Source organism: Pinus tabuliformis, chromosome 6 (assembly GCF_031772625.1).
Source record: "Pinus tabuliformis cultivar Carrire ecotype Pingquan chromosome 6, CPIR1, whole genome shotgun sequence".
NCBI classification, from domain to species: domain Eukaryota; kingdom Viridiplantae; phylum Streptophyta; class Pinopsida; order Pinales; family Pinaceae; genus Pinus; species Pinus tabuliformis.
The window spans coordinates 1,167,667,583-1,167,677,080 of NC_142292.1; positions in this window are offsets into that span (position 1 = coordinate 1,167,667,583).

A 9,498-nucleotide genomic window follows, 5' to 3' on the forward strand; every position below is an offset into this window, starting at 1 on the left:
GTCTGCAAAACCCTGGTCTTCCTTTTCCTCAAATTGCAGAGATACAAGTAAAATATACAATAGGAGCTTCTCCCTCAAGATTCCAACCATGAAAATGAGCAAGAGAAGGCATAATATAGATGATCTAACTCCTTTCCCCACCTCTAGGGGTCGAGCTCAGCTTCCTAGGAGTTGTTTCAACTAATTCTAAACTGAGTACTAGATAATAGGGAGTCAAAACAACTTGCCTCTAAAACTTAGGAAACCTATCCATGCATTAAATATTTACCATTTACATCAAAGAATCTTCTAGAAGTGTTCAAGAAGAGTAAAAGTATCTAAGTGCCATGAAAATTACACAAAAATCCATCATTTACATGCCTCAAAAGTCAACCAAGATGAAAACAGTGTTTTGCTGGCCGAACTGGTCAAAACAGGCAAATTTCCCTGACAGGTCGCGCACATCACTCTGACTGGTTGCGCACATTCACAGCTCTGTTTGAGGGCCTTCCCGGTGTCCAAATCTGGTACAAGATAGATCATTGGAAAGGTCTGCGAGTCTACTTTCCAACCCCACTGGAATTTCTGAATTTGGAGTTGATTTGACCCCTCAAAAGTCATTTCTTTCAAGACAGCTTTCTGCAACTCAAAATAGGGGCAGAAAGTCAAAAATTGCATGTATTTTGAGCTTTTGGAAGCCCAAATCTCCATAAAATCTGAAACCCATCCATAGGAAAGTGTATTTTTGCATGAAAATTCCAAAAATGCAAAGTTTTCCCCGTTCTGAGTTGCCCCCATGTATGGTCGCGCGCGGGGTGAGACCAGTCAAATGGCCAAAACCTGTAAAATTCCCAAAAATGCCAAAAATGCTTCAAAACTCTCAAAATTTCTTGAGTTTGCTGCTAGGAGGATGCTAATGAGTATCATGGTGAGTGAGAGAGGCCTCAGCCAAGATACGGAGTGGGTTGGTCTTCTTCTTCCTCTTACGGGCCTCGGACAACCTCCTTTGGAACATCTTCATTTTCGCCTTGCAAACATGCATCCTCGCCCAATAGTGATTCTTCATGTTCCGTAGCAACCTCTTGCCCTCTTTAGCTTCTCTTTTTTCTTCCTTGATCATCCATCTCAGCTAAAGGCATCAGCACAAACTCCTACCTTGCCCCAAAGACCCACCTGCAAAACCTGAGCTCAATCCCCGCACCCTGAATTGCAATCCCTCCAATTGCCACCAAAAACCCCAAAAAACTTTAAATCAACCCTCCTTATCAGTTTACTAGCCTAATATCAGTGTTACCTTGTTGGTCATCTCATCCCATTGAAAATCTACCGAGATAGACCGGAGAGAGTCTTCTCATACCCCGTAGGGCTAGCTACGAGGTGAAATGGTTTGATGTTGCCTTGAAGGTTTACCTTCCTCAACCTAGGGTGAAATCTCAAGCGCTAACATGTAGTACTCTCTAGAGTGTATGGAGCCGACAATATTCCACTTGAGTGAAGGAGTACTGACAAACATGAAGGAGCAGTTGACCAAGGCAAAGAATGGATGGTTGAAGAAATTTGGCTATGGTTCAATCTTGTTTTTATTTTGCTTAGATCAAAGACAATGCTCAAGCCACAACATATTTAAATAGAGCCTGCAGATCTCAGAGTCCCACGAATGAGGAGGTGGCTGGATTTCATGTCCAGAAATGTAGACCTGCCATCAATGAGTTTCACGCCAATCTTATCCAGATGGTTGCGCATGCAACGCATTATGATAGAGGACTATCCATATCTAGGGATTGATTTCCATGGAGACCCAGAGCTTGTGCTTATTGATGGTGATCGATGGGGTGCCATAGGTAAAATAACATTTTGATCATTTTTGGATTTTAAGTTTTACAATTTGTTTGTGATTTTAATTTATTTGAGACAAAAATATTGATTTATGCATGCAGATATTGGAGCTATTTGACATGTGGTTTCTTCTTATCTTTAACGTGTAGGAGACCCACAATAGCCACCAACTACAATACAGGTGGATGTAGTAGGATGAGAGGTACTACATGATCTCGATGTAGTCGAGGCCCCTGCAGAGGTTGAGCATCACATGGAGGGGTTGACCAATGACATAGCTGAGACTAGGGTCGACCAACTTCCTATGAGACAAAAGTGACATATTATTGGCATGCCTAGACATTGTTGCAACTTATTTTGACACCATTAAAAATTACAAGAAAATTTTTAAATTTACTAGTTATTCATGGCCACATTATCACGTTGTTGTACTATTCAACAACCCCCATTTTAATATATTATAAATTTCTTATGAAATTTATTATATTAAAATAGGGACCCTTTAATTTTAGAAAAGCCTTTGATTTTTATTTCTTTAAAAAAGAAAAAAATTAGAAAATAGAAAATCAACATAAAAATTGTTAATAAAGAACTATAACCATAGTTTAATACTTAGGCTTTTTAATTAAAAACCAATTATTAAACCTTGATTATCCAAAAAACCAAATTTTAAATGAGACCAAAACTATACTTAAGCTTTAAAAACCTTAAGTATTAAACAATACAGGTTATTTAATTAAAATCAAAATGAATCAGAGTTTTCAAATTCTCGAAGGTTAAAAACTTTATAACTCTACCATACCCCGAATCGCGCATCAACATAATAAAATTTCCAAAGGAGAAGACTCCCCCGCTAACACCGATTGTGATTTGATAAAGCACAGATCCGACGATATTATACATGCCAATCCATAAAACCCCGCATCTACAGGCTATCGTAAAAATTTCAAAGGCTTAAGTCCCGCCTTCTTCCTATTCCAATTGCAATTAGACTAGACCCCAATGTAACTGCATTTCTAAAGGACCCTGCATCCATTGCAATCGCATAATCCTCTATCATATAATTCCATGCCCCATTACCTTTGCCGATTTGCGATTGCGATTAGACCAACCCAATTGCGATTTCAATTTGAATTGTGATCAAAATCTGTGATCAAAGCTGGACCCAACAGGAAAATCAACTGTGATTCATAAAAAATCTCACGTCCACGGCTATCGGAGTTCTTTTAGCCATGTCGCCTGTTCCAAAGACTCTTGCTAAATGCGATTGCGATCTGTAATAAGACCCTTTCCACTGCCATAGCATCTTCCATGTCATCTGCCACGTCATCTTGCCACATGGATCTACCACTTCATTGTGACATCACTGTCACGTCATCCCGCATATTGCGAATCGCAAATATTTCGGCCACTTCTTATAATATGCCACTCCATAACTGCGATTGCAATATTCCTAAGTATTTCGATTATGATATCTCTGTGTTTTGCAATTTGCGATAAGACCATAAAGTCCACCTCTCATATCATAGACCTCACTCTGCATTCCTCTCCATGATGGTTGTGTTTGGGATTTATTACACTCTACATTTTTATCTGATTTCCTACAAAACGTGATTTGCTTCAAATGAAACTCGCTTATCGGTCTCATTTAATTTTTACTTATTGATTTATGTTTTCCATGTTCTGGTTCATGACAAAAGAGGAAAGTTGTGTTGATAAGTGGAAGTTTAGTTCAAACAGACGGACAAACTTCCAGATAATCTAATGGAACAAACAAAATCGATGAAGATAACAAATCGCATCCATAAATTCCTACCAAAATTTGTTTTCCTTTAAGTATTATTAAAGGGATCTATTTAAATGCCCTCAATGCTCTGTACAATATATTCAGTTGTTTTTATGCTATTTAAGCTTGCTTGTTGTATGAAATTAAGGTCCTGAATTTTATGAAGAAAGGCTTACGAAAGCTCGCACTATTGTACTTTCATACTTTTCTGAATAAAACATCTGGAACATTGGTTTAGGAATTTTCATAAAGAATTTTGAGAAGTTGCATTTTTGTACTCCTGAAATCATCTTTGTGTGAAGAACTAAACTTCTATTATTTATTTTATGAGATGAGCAACGTGCATCTAGTATTTCTATCTTTGTACATCTATTTTGTTCATAAATAAATAGTGAATTTATCTTTTCAAATTGCTTATTACATGGTATTTAAAGAACATTGTTACATGTATTGGTTTTTGGTCATGTTTCCATTGATATTTTTAAATACATGTTAAGAAATTTGCTTTGATATTCTAAATGTGATATGATTTATACACATTATTTTGATTAACTATTTAACCAAAATAATCATCTTGAAATATTTTCATTTCCATTGGTGTTTGAGCAATCTATATTGTCATTTACTAAGGAAAATAATATATAGATCGCATCTAGATAAATGTTAAACAATCTCGGGTTATAGAGTAGATTAATGCATATGTTTTCCATTTGATTCATTACTACAAATCAATTTATTTCACTCCACTATAAGCATTACACATTCATTCAATCACCTTTCATTGGGAAACTGGTTCCAATATATCCAGTTGGAGCCACTACCTAAACGGAAAAGGAGTTGTCTTAAGGTCCGGACCAGTGGTTTTCCGCCATGTTGATGCAGCGATTTTCAAGGCCTCAACACTTTTGGCACTAGAAGGAGGACTTGCAAACTATGAATGGCAATTAAGTCCAATCTAAAGACAAAATGCCATTCCAAGAGTCATTTCCCCTCCGAATCTCCTACAACTTTCAAATCCCCTCCAAAATCTCCTACTTTTAGATAAGGAGTTGCACAATCACCTCCCAAGTCTCCTAGAATACTTCCTGAGGTAATCCCTATGGATTATACTCCATAATCACCATAAATTACAACTTTGATAAAGAAATTGGAATACATCTCCATTTCAGAATCATTCGAAGTTTCTGAAGGAAGTATAACTTCTATTTTTCACGGAATTAATGTTTTGACTCAGTCCTGAAGTGAAAAAATTGGCATCTCGCCATTTGAATTTCCACTTCAATATCACCGAACAAAAAATGCTACATCATATTCCCAAACATCTACTAATGATGTTACCTCATTCTCTCATTCACAAGCATCTCCATTTTTTCCTTTTTCATTTCCTTTTTCTCTACCAATCACTTCATCTATTTCCATTTCCTCTACACAAACGACTAGTGATGCCTCAAGCAATACTATCACAACTACTAGTTCTTCTTTCATCACATCCACCTCCCCAATTGCTACAATGGAAGCTAGACCGTCGTCCAATCTAGGAGTTGTTCGAATGCCAGGACCACTTCATCCTCTACCAAAACATCCTGAAAGATGGCTTCCCTAACTCAATCCTGATAATGGGTTCCCTGTTGAAGAGCACCTTCATAATTATATGTTGCCCATCAATCTTAATGAGCTATTTGAAGAAGACATTATTTTTAGATTATTCATGTACACTCTTATAGGATCAACAAGGTCTTAGTACGTTTCATTACCAACCAATTCTATTACTAGTTGGGATATTTTTGAAGAACATTTTTTGACTAAATTTGGTAATGATCTCTCCACCACATCTCTTATCAATTACATTTCCAATTTAAAAGCAAATTCGGGGGAAAAGATAAAATATTTCAATCCCAGATTTTACAAATTGTTAAATAAAATCCCAGCTACTTCTAGACGTGGTTTCGATGTACAAATTGAATGGTATATTTCATCTCTTCCATCTAACATAGCAATTTTTGTAGATAGGGCTAATCATAAATCTATCCAACAAAAATTAAGGAAAATTCACCCGAACTTAAAAAATCAAATCAAAATGGAATTGAATAAACTCCTTAAGGCGTTTCCAACTTGGTACCTGTTAGGAAGAAAAATGGTGATATCCACATTTGTATAAATTTTAGGAATCTCAATAAGGTCAGTCAAAAGGATAATTTCCCACTACCCAATATGGAACAAATTTTACGATGAGTTGTTGGTTCCGAACTTATGTCTTTCCTTGATGGTTTCTCAGGATATAATCAAATCATGGTCCACCAAGATGATAGGCTAAAGACTACTTTCAAAACTTAATGGGAAACTTATGCCTACCAAAAAATGCCATTCGGTTTAATAAATGTAGGGGCCACTTTCCAACAAGCCATGGATATAGCTTTCAAAGGTCTGTTAAAAGAAATAGTTGTTGCTTATCTGGATAACATTATTGCTTATTCAAAGAACATAAATAACCATTTGCAGGATTTAAGACAAATTTTTTAACACTGCAGAAAATACGAGATTTCATTAAATCCAAAAAAAGAATTTTTTCACTCTTAGTGAAGGGAAACTTTTAGGATTCATTGTGTCAAAAAATGGAAATTACATTGACCCTGATAGAATAAAAGAAATTTCAGAATTTTCTCCACCATATAACAAAAAAAGCATGCAATCATTTTTTGGACAGATCAATTTTTTCAAAAGGTTTGCCCCTGATTCCTCACAAATTATTTTGTCATTTACACAAATGATTAAGAAAGACACAGTTTTTAAATGGGGTCATCATGAAAAGAAAGCATTCAATTTAAGCAAACATGCAATTATCAATGCTCTTTTAAATACTCTGAATTTCTCTGATCATTTCATCTGATATACATTTTCTTCTTCAATGTCTTATGTCATTGTTTTGACACAAATTAATAATCATAAAATTGAAGCACCCACTTCTTTTTCCAATTCAAATTTTCAAGGTGTTGAATTGAATTATTCAGAAGTATAAAAACAAGAATTGGTTGTATATAAATCTGTAAATAATTTTAGACATTTTATTTTAAAAACACACACGAAAGTAATAGTCTCATTCCCAAAAGTGAGAAATTACTAATGTAGAAAGAATTAGGAGAAAAGAGAACAAATTGAGTAACAGCTTTGTAGGAGTACGATATTGAAATTAAACCAACCAAAATTGTCAGAGGGCAAGGTTTCTGCAAGCTGCTTACAGGAGAATCCAACATACCAGCCGAAGGGGACACAGGTAACAATGGACACATTTCTAAGGTAAGTGTAATTGATGTTGAGTCCCAATACGCTCAATTAATTTTTTATTTGAAAAATGGATATTCTCCTCCCAAACTCAATCATAAAAGAATAAGATATTTACGATTAAAAGAAAGTCATTATGAGATTGTTGATAACGTGTTATTTAGGAGAAACTATGATTCCATATTATTAAGATGCCTTGAAAAGTCTGAATCACAAACAATTTTGTAGGAACTTCACGATGGACCAACAGGTGGACACTTTGGAGGAGATACTACCGCACACAAAATCTTACATGCTAGATACTACTAACCCACTCTCTTCAAAGATACCCACGCATATGAAGAGAAATAAAAAACATGCCAAACTGCTTCTGGAAGACAACGAAAACCAGCCTTGCCTCTGCAGCCAGTCAACATCGAAACACCTTTCGAACAATGGGGACTAGATATCATAGGTGAGATCATTCATCATTCTTCTAAACAAAATAAATATATTCTGACTACTACATATTATTTCACTAAGTGGGTGGAAGCAATTCTGCTAAAAGTAGTCAATTCTGAATCTGTTATTGAATTTATTAATCAATTTATCATTACTAGATTTTGTTTGCCTTCTGCACTTAGATTTGATAATACATCTTATTTTTCGGGTACCCGTATGATTGAATTCGCAATTAGGAGAGGTTTTAAACTCAAATATTTTGCTAATTACTATCCCCAAGAAAACGGTTTGGCAGAATCCACTAATAAAAATATCCTTAAAATAATAAAAAAAAGTGTTGATCAAAATCAAAGAAACTGGCACAAAGCTTTAATATTTGCTCTATGGGCTGGTAGGATAACTCAGAAGGCCTCTATAGGAATTTCTCCATTCAACTTAGTATATGGGATGGAGCCATCATTCCATCACATTTAGCTCTTCCTTCATTAGCCCTAGTTTAATTTATTGAAGAAACACCTACCTCTTCCTTGCAAATAAGAAATTCACAAATCCTAAAACTAGAAGAAGAAAAGGATAATGCCAAACTCATGCACACTAAACATCAACAGATGGTGAAAGATCTAATTCTCAAGTGGGACAAAGCACACGAAGAAAAAGGGAAACATACCAAATTTAAGAAATTATGGCTTGGTCCATTTCAGATTACTAAACAAATAAGCCCATCTACATTTATACTTCAATATTTATCACGAAAGAGAGATTCTCTCCTTTTAAATGAGCTCATCTTAAAGAAATTATTTTCTTAAAAAAAAATAAAAATAAAAAAAATATGTAAAGAATCACTTCCATTGTACATCCCTTTGCAATTTATTTTTCCTTTATTGATTTTGTTAATAAAATAGTACTCTATTGAATTTCAAACATCTCTTGAAGTTATTTTTCTTTTTTTTCATTTTGAAGGTAGGAATTTTTTAAGAAGTGGTTACTAAAATTGAAAATTAGATAAAAATTATATAACTTTGAAAATTTTCCATAAAGTTGTAAAATCTTTAAAAAACCTCAAAAAATATAACATTTTACTCTAGTTTCAGTCAAAAAGGTTATCCTTAAAAAATAAATATTGTGTTAGGATATTCCGACACATAGGAAATAGTTAAGGATAACTTGGTCTAGTGTAGAGTTAGGTAAAGTGTGTTTCTTTGCTATGTACTTTTGTAATTTACAATCTGACAGTCACAATATGTTCTAGACAATAAGTGATCTGACGGTTCATTCTCTCCTTGGTATTACCGACACTTGATCTGTGGCTTAACACCTGATTGGTCCATGATCTCTATTTAAAGAGAATGGAGGGTAATTTTTAAGGTGACCGTTCATGAGAGAAGATTATGTAAATTTTCTCTTTTATTATTAAATTCCCTGAAGTGGCCACGTTGGCTCAGGCCGTGGACTGTTTTCATCTTTGAGGGTTTTAACCATGTCAAGAATATTGGTGTATTGATCTGTGATATGTTTGTGAGCGGTGTCCTTTGGTGTTCTATCTGAGGAACTTACCCTGTAAATTCCTACATGGTATAAAAGCTATTTGAGGGCCGCATCCTTTGGTGATCCAAATTCGAAGCCAATACAACTGCATCTCACTATCGTTTCCTAGATCTACTGTTTTTAACCACTTTCGGGCCGACAGGATTGCTCTATTGTGTTAGGAGCACCTATTCCAGTGAGGAACCCCTTTCGATTCACGCAAAAGGTTTCCGGTAGCCCTAGCTACGTCATTTTTAATATTTGGAGGTATATAGTCTTTATTTTCAGTTTTAGTTATTTATCTTTCTCTTTATTTTGGTTTCTTTATCTGTCTGTTTTTTTATTACCGGATCTATACCTTTCATTTCTGCATATGCTCTTTTCCCTGCAACTCTGTGAGATCTAGGCAAATCATAAACAAAAAGGAAGGTTTTTTCTCATGCGTATGCTCTTTTCCACTGCGCCTTAGTGTGATCTCAGAAAATCAGAAACATAAAGGAAAATATTTAGTTTCTAGCGAAAGTTAACTTCAAGCCATAAGGTTTGGTTTTTTTTTTGTATGTTCATGTTGTATTGTGTGGCTTTTTGTTTTGTAGGAAAAAAGAGTTTTTTCAAGTAAGCACGCACCCCAAAGCTTTAGTGACTAAAAAAAA